Source organism: Corvus moneduloides, chromosome 1 (genome assembly GCF_009650955.1).
Source record: "Corvus moneduloides isolate bCorMon1 chromosome 1, bCorMon1.pri, whole genome shotgun sequence".
In the NCBI taxonomy this organism is placed as follows: domain Eukaryota; kingdom Metazoa; phylum Chordata; class Aves; order Passeriformes; family Corvidae; genus Corvus; species Corvus moneduloides.
In genome coordinates this window covers 100756980-100770078 of record NC_045476.1, presented here as the reverse complement: position 1 = coordinate 100770078, position 13099 = coordinate 100756980, and the positions used below count along the sequence as shown (strand labels likewise).

Genomic DNA, 13099 nt, shown 5'->3' with positions numbered 1-13099 from the left:
CAGAGTTTCTGTGTCATCCTGGTCTTGCCATGCTTCATTCAAATGGTTTTTGTCACTGGAACATGTCTACAAAGCAATAGTTACGTGAAGAGCTGTCAGGTTCTCATCTGTTCCCATCTCGACAAAAGATTCTTATAATCTCTCTGTCTCAGACTTCACTAATGACATTCTGGACTATTAGTAAGAAGTAAGTCTTAGGATATCCCGTTATTTATTGGTCCATTGTCGCCTTTCTAAGCCTAAGCATTCTCACACCTTTCTTTGTAGAAAGTTCCTGAAACTAAGAAGGCAAGGTCAGAAATTTCAGCTGTACTATTTGCAACACTAATGCTTTTTGAAAACCAGGTGTGGTTCTATATTGATATAATAGCCTTCGATGAGTGGTTGCTTAATGCTAATATTTATGTTCTTAATGGTTAGTCTTCTGTTTAGTGATAGGCATCCTTTATATTACACCTTTTAAGCTTTATACGTCTGTTGGTCTAAAAAAGATTTTTTGCGTGAATAAAGAGATACATTTAAGCACATAGAAAGTTCAACTAACAAGTATACTTTTCTCTCTATGGAGAATAATATAGTACAGTGCAATGTGAGATGATGGGCTGAGAATAATCTCATGTAACTAAAAATTTACATTGCAGACATCTACATATAAGGTAGCCACGTATATAACTTCTAAAAGTAATGCGCTCGAGGGTGCAGTCATTCACCCTAAAGTGAGATGAGTACTCTAAGGCACACTGACTAGCTCATTCTTTCTTTTAGGCATCTGACTGATGTAGGTTTTCATGTTGTCAATGTTGTAATTGTGACAAATTAATCTCACCCAAGACATACATTTTTTAGCAACTCGTTTTCCGATTGTTCTTGACATGAGCTTTCATAGTATCTGTCTTTTTTTCATTAGCTTTATGATGGAGATGATTCAGTCTTTGTAGGCCGAAGGCTATGTGAATGAAGTTACTTGGTGTTTTTCCTTTTGGATTTTCTTCTGTTCCACTCCTTCCTCTCTATTCACAAATGGACAGGTCTCACAAGCAATTTTGAAAGGGTGTGCACCCCTTAAAAAAATAAGAAAGGGGAGGTCAAGTAATTAACTTCATAAAATTTAAATTAAAAATCAATCAAACAAAAAAACCTCAAAAATCTAAACCCACCAGAAAACCATACAAGTTATTGCTGGAGTGCACCTGTGAAGATTGCCATGGGAGCTTCAGAGGGTGGTTGTGACTTCCTGAACACGGATGTAATTTACTGGGAACTGAAACTGTGACTGATTGCAACAGAAGTAGAATCATTAGCATAATTTGCCAGTGATTTCACACTGAGGAATTGTAGTACTATATGGGTACAGATTGTTTAAGCTTCTAGAACTTAGATTATTGTGAAATAAACATGCTGTGGAGATTTGAGCACTGGGACTACAGTTTAACAACAGACATTCATTTTCAGTTGTAGGCATTCTGGTAGCAATTTGCTTCTAGTGTTAAATTGCAACTTTTTTAAACACTGACATGTGATACTTGTGAACGGAAATGTTTCTACATACCCAAATTACCTGTATATGTTTTGTCATTTATCTTTCATTAAGGAATTCCAGTTTAAGGGGAACAAAAAGCAGGCCTGTTTCTTTCAAAATTTCTCACAGAGAATGCTCACTTACAAGCAATCTGTTTACTTTGGGGAGTAATCCACCTGAATCTTTCTGAATACTTTAAGCACAGCCTTTTGTGTTCATAGGGATAGAAGAAAAAAATCAATATTTTTTTGCTGGTTTCTAATAATATGCACTTAAAATAATCTATCAGGATGCTTAACTGTCAGGAGGATGTTAATTTTGCCTTCAGGAAGATTAATAAAACCCCAGTGGGAAAATGTGACTTTAGAAGCATTAAATATTGTGTAGCTTATATTATTTATTTGCTGCCATGGTTGTTGGTAAATAATAGTACATCCAGGATGCAGTTAGGAATTCTGTGTAAAGTAGAAGAATATAATTTAATGGTCATTGGTTTTCTTAAAGTAGAAAAAATGATTGTTCCTGTATACTCAGCAGTAACAACAAAGGTAAAGAAAAGGAAGTAAGAAAAGACAGCCTGTGGCAAGCATTAGACATGGTAGAAAATTAGAAACAGAAGGTAGTCTTTAGGTCACTTATTTTATGAAAGCTTATTCCCAAGTCTTATCTAATGAGTACAGTCAAATTAGTCCAAGAGTTGCAAAAACAGAATGGTTTTTTCCCCTTTCTTGAGCAAGTAATAGGTGTTTGTATTAAAAACTCTTGAATTAACTTGCCTGGGGGCAAGTTTATACATTTTTCCTTCGTTACCTTTTCCAATATGTATTTCCTGGAGCTGTAGTCTCTCAGATCTTTTGTAAGGCTTTATTTGATCTACATAAAAGAGCACACGTGCTTCTAACTTTCTTTCCCAATCTATATAATGAAAATAAATGATCATGTCAGAGACAATGGCCAGTTCATGTTCCTTTCTTCCTTAGACCAATAACTTTTTATGATGTTCCCCCTTAAGTGAGAGCTCATAATGAGTAATATTAATTCTATGCATGTAGGTTGATGAAATGTGAATGAGCTTTACATTCATTCTGTGATATTCTCACATGAACATGCAACTTGATTAAATGTGAGAAATCTGAACACACAGGATGTGAAAGGGGAATGTTTGCTGATCTGCCAGAAGAGGTGATTTTTTTTTTATGTGTTGGACTGTCGTTTCCTCTGTGATTAATTAAGCCACAGACAATAACAATGATACAAATGTTTTCTTCACTTTACTGAACAAGGAGTTCTCTCTAGTGAATGCAGCCTGAAGTTGCTCAAGGGTGGAAGGCAGAGTTCCTTGTGTGTGATTTGTATGTGTTATATTACAGATAAGCTGTCCTAGCTACCAAGGGGTTGGTCCCATCCATGGCCTGCCCCTGACCCCTTTTCACAGCTGTGGAACTGCTTACTGGTTAGTGAGTTGACAGAGAATGAACTCTACAAAAGAACAATTAATTTTCTGTCTACTTAACACAAGTCCCCATGTTCCCAAATGCTTTTTACTATTGGTTGTTTTGATAATACCATTGATCTGTGCTGCAAGCCCTATTGAAATGGTTAAAAATAACTACAGGAAAAATTTAAGAAGAAAAAATTCATATTGTTACAGAGATCTGATTCCCAGTACATTCCCCAAGAAAATTGTGCTGTTACTGCTGAGAATGAACAATAAAACCGACAGAGACTTTGCAAGGCTGGAATTTCCTAAATGAACACTGACATAATGAAAAATATTCTCAAAACCATAGGTAAGAATTTTAGCGTCCTATTTGAGTTCAGGAAGGATGGGAACCCTTTTGAAACTGGTGTTTTTCTGTCTGTGATAAATAGCAGCTGCGACTCTCTTTCAGGATCTTGTATGTCTCTCCTGATTCTGCTTTTGACTGTTCTTTAGATTTCATTAATACTTCCATTTGCCTCTGCTGGTCTTGATTCAGAGTGAAATTTGGGTACTACTTTGCAAGACTGATACTTGATTCTCATATATTCAGGCAGTGCATTTTCAGCTTGGACACTTTGTCATGTCTTGTAACAAGGCAAGACCATGGACATTATTGTTTCCCCATTAAGTGTTAAGCCACTACAGTCATATGGTATCCAGCAATTTTCTATCTCTGCTGTCAAAATGTGGGTTAAAATACAGGCAGTTCTTTTCTCTGGAGAAGATAAAACTGTGGAAATACTGTTCTACATGTTAGGTTTCAGTTGCACAGCAGATACTAAGACATCTGAATCTGATTTCTCACTGGTTTTGTTAGCATGAAACCATATTTTAAGACAAGGTTATGCAAAAATTTACATGCCAAAGTATTCTTTTGACTTGAAGTTCAATATCAGAATTTCAGACTAGCTGTAAGATCAAACTTGGTCTCTATACAGACTTCACTGATAAATATGGTATGAATGTCTATAGTCAATGGCACTTGTAGAATTGATTTTTAAATTATTTTAGTAACAGTTGGTTACTAAACTAACTTACTCTGGCAAAACATATTTGAAAGTATTGCTTGCAATTTGTGGCTACCTCCTTGGTATAGCTACTTTCCAGCAGACATTTTACACACCGAAGGAGTTGTAGCATGGCTAACCAAAAAACATAGCATCTGTTACTGTCTGTGTTTAGGACTGGATGGTGAAAGAAAACAAATAAAACTGGCTGAGATGCTAAAATGAATTATTCTATAAATATCTGACAGATTTGCTCTGTGTCCTGCTGTAGGCAGAATGCTTCTATCTACTTCCACTTGGAAGAGCAAAATAGTATTTTTCAGCATTTAGAATAGTAGAAGTAAAAGCTGAGGGAGGGTGGAGGATGTTTAGAGAGAGGGCTTGCGAGCACTTGTGGAGTATTTACACAAATAGTACATAGTAAAGTATATTTGCATGGAAAGGGATGGACTGAGTGTAGTGCCTTCCCTCTGATCTGCAGATGAAGTGTTGGTCTCCAGCTCCCTGGGGCAATTAATGACTGACAGTCATTGTTGTAGCATCCACATTTTGAAGGATTTTGTTTTACTTGTGAGGTTGCAAATGTAATCGAAATGTAGCAGAAAGAATAAACACATCCAAGGTTTTTGGGAAGATGTGTTGATTAATTCTTGCTCTGTGTAAGGGATGTTCAGTATGATTCTCAAGGAGGCACATCTGGAACACAACTTGAAAAATACAGTGGTGTATCATTTCTGATTCTGACTTGTAATAGTGGAAAAGATTCTCACTTATTAAGAATAGTGATCATGAACCAAATATTATAAATAAGGCTTGCAGCAGAAAAGTCACGAATAATAACAGGTGGACAACTCATTGGGCTAGTAAGTCTAAATCTTAAAGGCATTAATTTACAGGTTTTGCTGTTAAGATTAGGTGTTAAGAACAGTAATTTTTCTTCCCTATTTGGCACCATCTAGTCCTCTCACATAACACTGTTGTGGGGCCTTTTTAAAATAAAAGGCCTTAAAATAAAAAAGGGAGGAAAATTCCAAATGAAAATATTTTTAATGAACTCGGTAAAACCAAACTGGGAGAATGATATGTATTCCATTCTCTTTAACCGAGGCATGTATTAAAAAGAATGAGAATCTGCTAAATAAGAAAAGACCATGAAAGTAACAATAACCTAGGATAAGTAGGAGGTTTGTAACATAAACAATAAAGGAGTTTTTGATCCTGGAAAACCTGAAGAGCGTCCGGGAACACAGTGGACTCACTGTCACCAGTGTATGCATAAATGCCTTTACATGAGTGAGAATTTGGAAAGAGTTTGCTTTGAGTGGAGGGTCAGGCCAGGCCAGTTGCACCTCTGAAAGTCTCCTTCCCTTAGGTGCTTCCATGGGGCTCAGCATTAGGAATTCTGAACTGGTCTCCTTTTGGAAAGGACAGGAGGCTATTAAAAATGTGTAAAATGTAAATAAAAATGTATCCACTAAATATTACTCTATGGTATTTGAAAATGACAATATTTGTCTCCTCTTTGCAGTGATTTATTATATTTGGAGTACATTTTAGAGTAGAGTAATAGTAATTAAAATTTATTCATAGAAATGTTATATACTGTTTCAAGTTTTATTTATAGGTTTGCTTGAGTTTTGTGAGAGCCAATGTACCTAAATGTCCTGTAGGTTCAATTTTTCTTCAGGCACCAGTAGTCACAAAGGATCCATTTGCCAAACTGCTCATATAAATAGCTGTATTTTGTGATAATACTGTACTGCCTGTCTTTAAAGTGTTTAATCATCTGTGTCTAGTTGAAACAATTAATAAATATGTATTCATCCCCAGGAATATTTTGTAAGCCTAAGAAGTTAAAACAATAAAATACTACATAATTTGATTTTTTTTTACTAAATAGATCTTTTCACAGTGTTCAGATTTCTTAAATTAATATTATGTTGCACTTGTATGTCGTTTCCTTTATCTGTGTGACCTGTATTTTGCACAAGAAGATTTTCTTTGGTTAGAGTATAGATTTTTCTGAAGTAGAATTGCAGGTATTCATGTTTTATGTCTTTAACTAGAACAGCTTAATTTCAGTTTAAATTAAGTTTTCATATAATTTGATTTAATAATTTTTTTTTTATTAAGTACTTTGAGAAGCATAGGAATTCCTTGCTGGAAAATATACTCCTTTTAGCATAGTTGAGTAATCAGTTAATTAATTTTGGCAGGGCAGTATTAATTGCTTTTTAACTGTTTAAATAACTTGTGTATTTTTACTTGCATTATTCTTTTGGTTGCCTGATCTTAACAATATTCCTGTGGTTGTGGTGGGTTGGTTTTTTTTTGGGGTTTTTTTTGGGGGGGGCGGGTTTTGTGTTCTCTTCTGTTGTTTGTTGTAATAAACAGCCTCAGTTTAGGGACTGTGCCTCTGATCTCACTGGATTGGGATAACACTGCCCTGAGAATAATAAATGTTTTCAGTTTGCCTCAGAGTGATGTGACCTGTGAGGTCCTGTGTCACTAGATACTGCATATTGTCCTAGAAACAGATTCTTTTTCCTTGAAAAACAATCGAAGCAAATTTATAGTGATAAATTCAAATGATGTCCTCCCGGTTTCTATCACTCTGCTACAAAGAAAAAAAGAATGTAGATATTAAGTAGAATAACGACTGTAACATGTCTCTATCATCTAGCACAGTGCTGGGATTCCTTTTTCAGTGATGCAGATCCTTGCCTCAATGTTTCCCAGCACAGGCTTGGTTTTCTGGGGTTAATTTTCCCGGAGTTTCTGCCTGGGCTTTCGAAGAGCCCTGTACAAAGGGAGTCAGTACAGCCTAGTGGAGAGCAGAGTCATGAGCATTTGCATCTCAGGAATGTTTTTATTGACAAACGGTAGTCTGCTATTGACATTCGTGTCCCTTGATGATACTTCTATCCTAGCTTATCTTTGCTGGTCAAATGCCTTAATTGTTCTGGCCTTTAATTCAGTCAAAGTTGCTGCAGGAGTGGAAGAGAAAAGAGAAGGAACAGGTCTAACAGAGCATCAAGCTTGAGCTGTGAAGCTGCTGGCAACGATCAACCTGTCATAATGTTATGATTTGTTCATTTTTATACCATTTATTAGCCTTTACTTGTTGTGCCATTTGGCCTCCAGGGCAGATAAAGTGCTGTCTAATTTGGTAGGTTTGCTTCTGTCAGAGTGGCCTCGACAGAGAAGGTGTTAGCTGTAGTGACAAATAATCAATAGCTGTCGTTGTCATGAGGAACGTGAGTAGTTGGGCCTTTCATCTGGAGGATTAGAGGTCTAATTGGATTGAGAATAGGGAGGGTGAGCTGTTGGGTAACCCTGTCAGCTATGTTAAGCTGTCAAATGTCAGCCTTCCTGAAAGGAAGAAGGAATGGTTAGCTTTCAGAAACAAGGAAGAAGACATATGAAAGCTTTTTAAAAAGTAATAGATAGAAGAATAGAACAGGCTAACATATGCTTTAACCCTTTCTTGTTTAATTACATATCTTCCTAGTTAATGAGGATGCGTGGTGTGCACTCTCTCGCTCGCTCTGTGAGACAGGCAGAATTTGTGTGAAACAGATTTGGCAGTGTTATACCAGATCAGGCTGGTTTTATGTCTTGAGAAAAAGCCAGTTAACTACTCAGGGAATATAAATGCAAAAGATTATGACATGAGGGAAGAAAATATCCACCAACGGAAGGAATCACTTAATAGAAGCTGTAAAGAAATCAAATATTTAATTTTAATATTTTGTTGTAAAGATGTGTCAGTCTGATAATACCAGTATATTGTTTGAGATATAAGCAGTTGTTTCAAAGTTGCTGTAGGTAGAGTAAGTATTATTATCCAGTCCTACACTGGACTTTAAAATCATCAGTTGAAATTTGTCTGCATTTTCTTACTGTTGCTTTTGATCCTTTGTTTTCTGCCTGCTCCTTGGAGGAAGATTTGTGTTGTTCCAAATAAGATAAATTCAATGAAAAATCCATTATGCTAGTAGAACAAGTAATTTAATGCCTCAGATGTGCTAATATTTACCTTATAAGAATAAATAATAGGACTACATTTTAATGAAGGATTTGCTTATAAAATTACTAAAATAGTGGTTTCTTTATTTGTTGTCTTATTTGCCACTCTCTTCAAAGCAAGTCTTAACTGTAACCATGCCAGTATTCCCCTTCTCTAAGTAGCACATTTGCCTTGAGATCCAGAGTACTTGGCCATAGTTATCAGTATAATGGATCTTGAAATAGCAAGGTTTTTAGACAGTGGAAAAAAGCAAAAAGCTCTTTATTTTGCATCAGCTAATTTATCAAAAGAGAATTTTATATTTTTCTTTTCTTTTTTTTTTTTTTTTTTTAATGGACTTGTAGGTATTTCAAAACTCAGATTTTATTTTTTCTGTGTTTGTTCATGTATTCTGAAGTAGTGGTTTTACTATCAGTGTTTCAGTTTGGATTGATTCCCCTGCTGCTTCCCTCTCTCCTGTAGCACTTATTGATGGTCATCTGGACTTGCAACATCATTTTGACTGGGGGTCTGCTGTGAATACTGGCAAACCCATCCTTAATCTCAGGTTTATCTTTGTAGATTAGTACAATAGTGTAAGTATTCCAGAGGCAGAAATCTTGAATGGATTGTCTGTTATCATGTTTCAGTGGCATTATGTGTCAGAAATCATGGGGTTTTATCCCTTTGAGATTAACTGCCATGCTCTCAAAGACCCATCTTTGTGTGAGAATCCGGATTCGTGTTTGTTGAATAATTTTTGGATTTGCGATTAGTTATCTGACAGGTACAGTACCTGTGTCATTTATTTTCTGATAATCCAGTTCTCCTGACTCATCTTTCTCTGCTTTGTTTCATTGCTTCCCCAACCCTGACTTTATTATCTTGATATTTATTTTTGAGTCTGTGTAATCTGATAGAAGCACATTTAACCTTCTGGTGTGAGCTACAGGAAGGACAGATGAAGAAGTGACATCATAGTCTGCTCTCTCAGCTTAAAGTGTGCTGAAGATTGCTGAGCTACAGGAGAAGTATTGTGCTGCAGTGGCCTGGTTGACTTCAGTATCCATAATACCATGAAGTTGACCCAGCATTTCTACACTGTGTCCTAGTCTGCACTATAGACACACTATGATAAAATTGGCTTTTTTCTGGTTAATAAAATAAGCCCAGGCCTATTTATTATTAAATTTTTTAAAATTATATTTTTAGCTTATTGAAAGTTTACCCATTCTCCTGAAAACAATTTTTTTTTGCAAAGTTCCATCTTTTGTTTTATTCATTGTGATAAAAAGAGTGTCATAATTCAGTATCCTAATTTCTAGAATTTTACCTAACGCTTGGTACCAAAATCTTTACCTGGTATTTTTTCCCAGACAACTTCCTTGCCATGGCAGTGATCTGTGGTTTCCCCAGTTTTTCCTGTTTTTTCTCCAACTCAAACATCACTATTGGTGATGTTTTCTTTCTCTTTTGCTCCAGCAATGTCACAGCTATTTTCATTAACCTAATTGATTTATTTTCATTGTACAAACCACTCTCTCCCATTTTCAATCTTGATGTAATTTTACTTCTTTGCATCGCTGTTCCATTTCTTGCACTGGTAACTATTCTCTCCTCCTCCTCTTGGCTTTGTAGCTTTTGCTGCCATGCTTTCTGTGCTTGAAATAATCCAAGGAGTATATTGTCATATCTAGAAGATATATTGTGTTGTCATCCACGTGCCTCTGTTGAGCAGTCTTTCTCTCAAGCACTTGAAGTTTGAATATGAAATTTCATTAAAATAATAAGAAAAGAAATATCTCCAACTGCAGTGATTTTCTAAAAGATTTTGCAAATATGGATCAAGTGCAAACCATGGTGGCAGAACATTGAGAAGCTCTGCTTGTGTTGTGTTTCTCAGTGAAAAGGAACTAATTCTGCATAGCATATGGAATGATATCTTAAATATCTGTACAGCCAGCTGGTAGAGTTACTTTATTTTCATCTATTGAGTTCAGTGCATACTTTTGTGAGTAAAATTTGGAAGAGCTTCTCGACTGATAACTTACCCATTGCTACTTTTTCTGATCTTTGCTAAGTCCTCTTCCATAACAATAATTTTTCAAGCTATCTACAAATAAAATAATTTGTATTAATTTTTGAAGAATCTCATTACCAAGAGTGAGTAGGTAAAGTGATACTGTCTTAACATCTTAAATGAGTACTTAAGTCAAAAAATATTGGTGCATAACTTCAACTCAGTGATTTTGTTGCGAAGACTAACTAAAACTGAACAGGATGTAAATATGCCCAGCAAAGACAAATAATTGCAGGCATGAGCAGTGCTTTTTCTCTAAGAACATTATTCCATATTGCTTGATGTTTGGCTGTTTTAAGCTGACTTAATCATCCTAGTTTTCAGCTGCTGGTTGTCTCCTACATACTGTTATCAAACAGCTGCCCCCTCTCTCTCCTTTTGCTTTGTTCAAAGGATAGGTGAAAATTTTTCCATCATTTTATCTTGAAGATAATGGTTGCATCTTAAAAATAGTATTCTTTTTAAACACGGTGCTTACAGTACTTGGAGTGTTACACTTCAGATCTGAATAGAAGTCATTTTGTTTCACTTACTGTTGTTCCTTGAGAGTGTTTAGCATTGTGGCATCCCTCGGTGCACAAGAGACTTGTCCATCTCTTCTCCCAGGACGCTGATGTCTGCTGCCAAGTCTGTACCTTAAAAAGTACCTTTGCAGACAAAGACATCTCCCTGTTTGAGTGTCCTTTCTAAAACATCATTCTTGCATTAATTGCCCCTCTGCAGCTGACCCCACGACTGATCTTTAATGGTTACGAGAAGAAACGTTGTTGGGACTGAGAAACAACTTACTTGTTTGTGTCCAGATTTGGCACTGACAAATTAAAACAGGACTATCCCTAGTATTAGCTCATCAGTTTGGTTTAGTCCCATTTTTTGAACTTAGGGTGATTTCTGTTTGGATAAGGTGTCTTTTTCCAGCTGTTCCGCAGTAAAAAGTGAAGGTATTTGTTTTTGCTGATTATAAATGTTATTCTAATTTTAGGTGAATTAGTTTTGTGTTAAATGTATTCACATACGCTTCAATACACGTAGTACCAGCAATAGATCATTTTGAAACAGGACACCTTTCTGCTGAAATCTCCAGGAATCTTCTATCAGGTGTCTGACACATCCTTAATCTGATGCTCAGGCTTGTCATTTGAATCAATAGGATACTAGATAGGATGTCTTCAGCGTGCTACTTCAGCAAGGCAACTGCTATAGGAGGTATTTGAAAAATAAATTCGGATCCTATGGCCAGCCACAAACTCCAGGAGCACTAATCTTTCATTTGTCTCTCTCTTTGTCTGTAAACAGTTGGTTAAATTGTTGATTAAAGAGAATTAAGTGAATCACACTTAAGTCAAAATGGATATGTATGAACTACATAAGCAAATTCTGTTGGTGCCTGAAAAGCAACAGCTAATGTCAGCATTTTATGAAATACAAAATTAATTTAACCTGCCTATTAAGATTATAAATTTTCTTGTCTCTTTGTAGAGCAGTTTGGAAACCTCTTTTGTCACACTTTTCTTTATTAACAAAGGATTAAGGAAGAATGCTACCAGTTTTTACTAATGAGGAATAATTTTTGCTGAAATATTAAATGATTCATGTTATGAATATCATCTGTATATGTTCAGCCTTATGATGGGAACATTTAGACATAGAGATAAACACGAAGGATGGGTTTTTTCAACATTGTTAATATGGTGTGGATTTGGGAAGGCTTTGCAACACCAGCCTTGAGTTGTTATTTTATCTGCCTCTAGTCTGAACAAAGAGAAATAAATCTAGTACTTTTATTACTGCTAGGATGCAGTTTGAGTAGATTATGAAGGCTTTGATTTATTTACCAGTACTATAAGTAGATTATGGCTTCATTTTAAATATCAAACATCACTGTAATGTCTACAGAAACTATTAAATTATGCCATATGTAAAAGTAGCCTGAAGTGTCTGAATAATTATTTAAATTAAGAGTAAACATGCCTTTATTGCTGGTTGTTTTCAATATAGATTGTCTGTCTTTTTCTGTAATAGTTCTGGAGACTTCACTGTGGCTGGAGACCTTTTCTCGTCAAATAGAATTTAATAGGTAGATTTGCAGTTATTTCACATAGTGGTTTGTTATACGACTTAATATGTTTGAAATATATTTAAATCACATAAAAAGCATGCATTTATTTTCGGATAAAACAACAGCTAAAATGATAACAAAAAATTCCGTGAAGCTGTGCTCAAAAATGAGCATATATGCCACATTTTCACTTTGCAAGCATTGTTGCTTCCAGCAGTCTGGAAGGACATGACATGCACTTAGAGGGGTGCAATTAAGAAGTACAAGACAGTAGTGACACAGCACTGGTCAGAGTGATGCTTAGTAGTAATGGCAATTACTTTTAGTTTGCTTCCAGAATGAAATAGTACTGCACAAAGGTAGGATTAAAAGACTTGGACTGGATTGATAGCTGTTATTTAGACTTCAGGTAGAATTCTGTTGTGGGTAATACTGTGATTTATAACATTTTTATTAGATTTTAAAAAGGCATACATCTATTTCAAGGATATATTTTCTTAGTTTTGTAACACTGCTCTTAGTTCAAGACAATTCAACTCAAAACCATTAAGATGAAGAAAATGAGTGTAGTAAATATTTTCTGGTACTTGTATTTTTGAGGAGGAGGGAGTCCGTACTTTCTGACAAATCTTTCAAATCACTATTTTTTGAAATACAATATTTTTTGAAAGCTTAGTCTTTGATTCTTTATGCAGAGGTGGGCAGTGATCCTGTAAATATGGATGATGTATCTCAGGCTTTGCCGTAAATCCCCAGAGATTGTGTGTTGTGCGTAATTCTGCCTGAGTGACTTCAAAAGAACACTACAGGAAAACAAGTTCAGTAACAGTGGAAGAGATCAACTGGAAATGAAAATGCTAATTGCATTTTCATCCTTGAAGTGTTTTTTATATGAAAGCCACTAATTTCTATAGGTAGACCATAACATTTATTGCTGAAGAG

The 13099-nt window shown here is 35.6% G+C and overlaps 1 protein-coding gene across 8 annotated transcripts in view; it reads left to right on the top strand.

Moving 5' to 3' along the window:
* Positions 1-13099, top strand: part of INVS (inversin) — an 85027-nt gene that overhangs the window by 13936 nt on the left and 57992 nt on the right. For 3 of the 8 annotated variants that reach the window (XM_032120166.1, XM_032120158.1, XM_032120153.1), the window contains exon 2: positions 3171-3309. The exons of the other annotated variants lie outside the window; for them this stretch is intronic. The gene's annotated coding sequence lies outside the window, so the exon portion shown is untranslated. The remainder of the gene's footprint in view (positions 1-3170; positions 3310-13099) is intronic. 8 annotated transcript variants of the gene reach the window in all.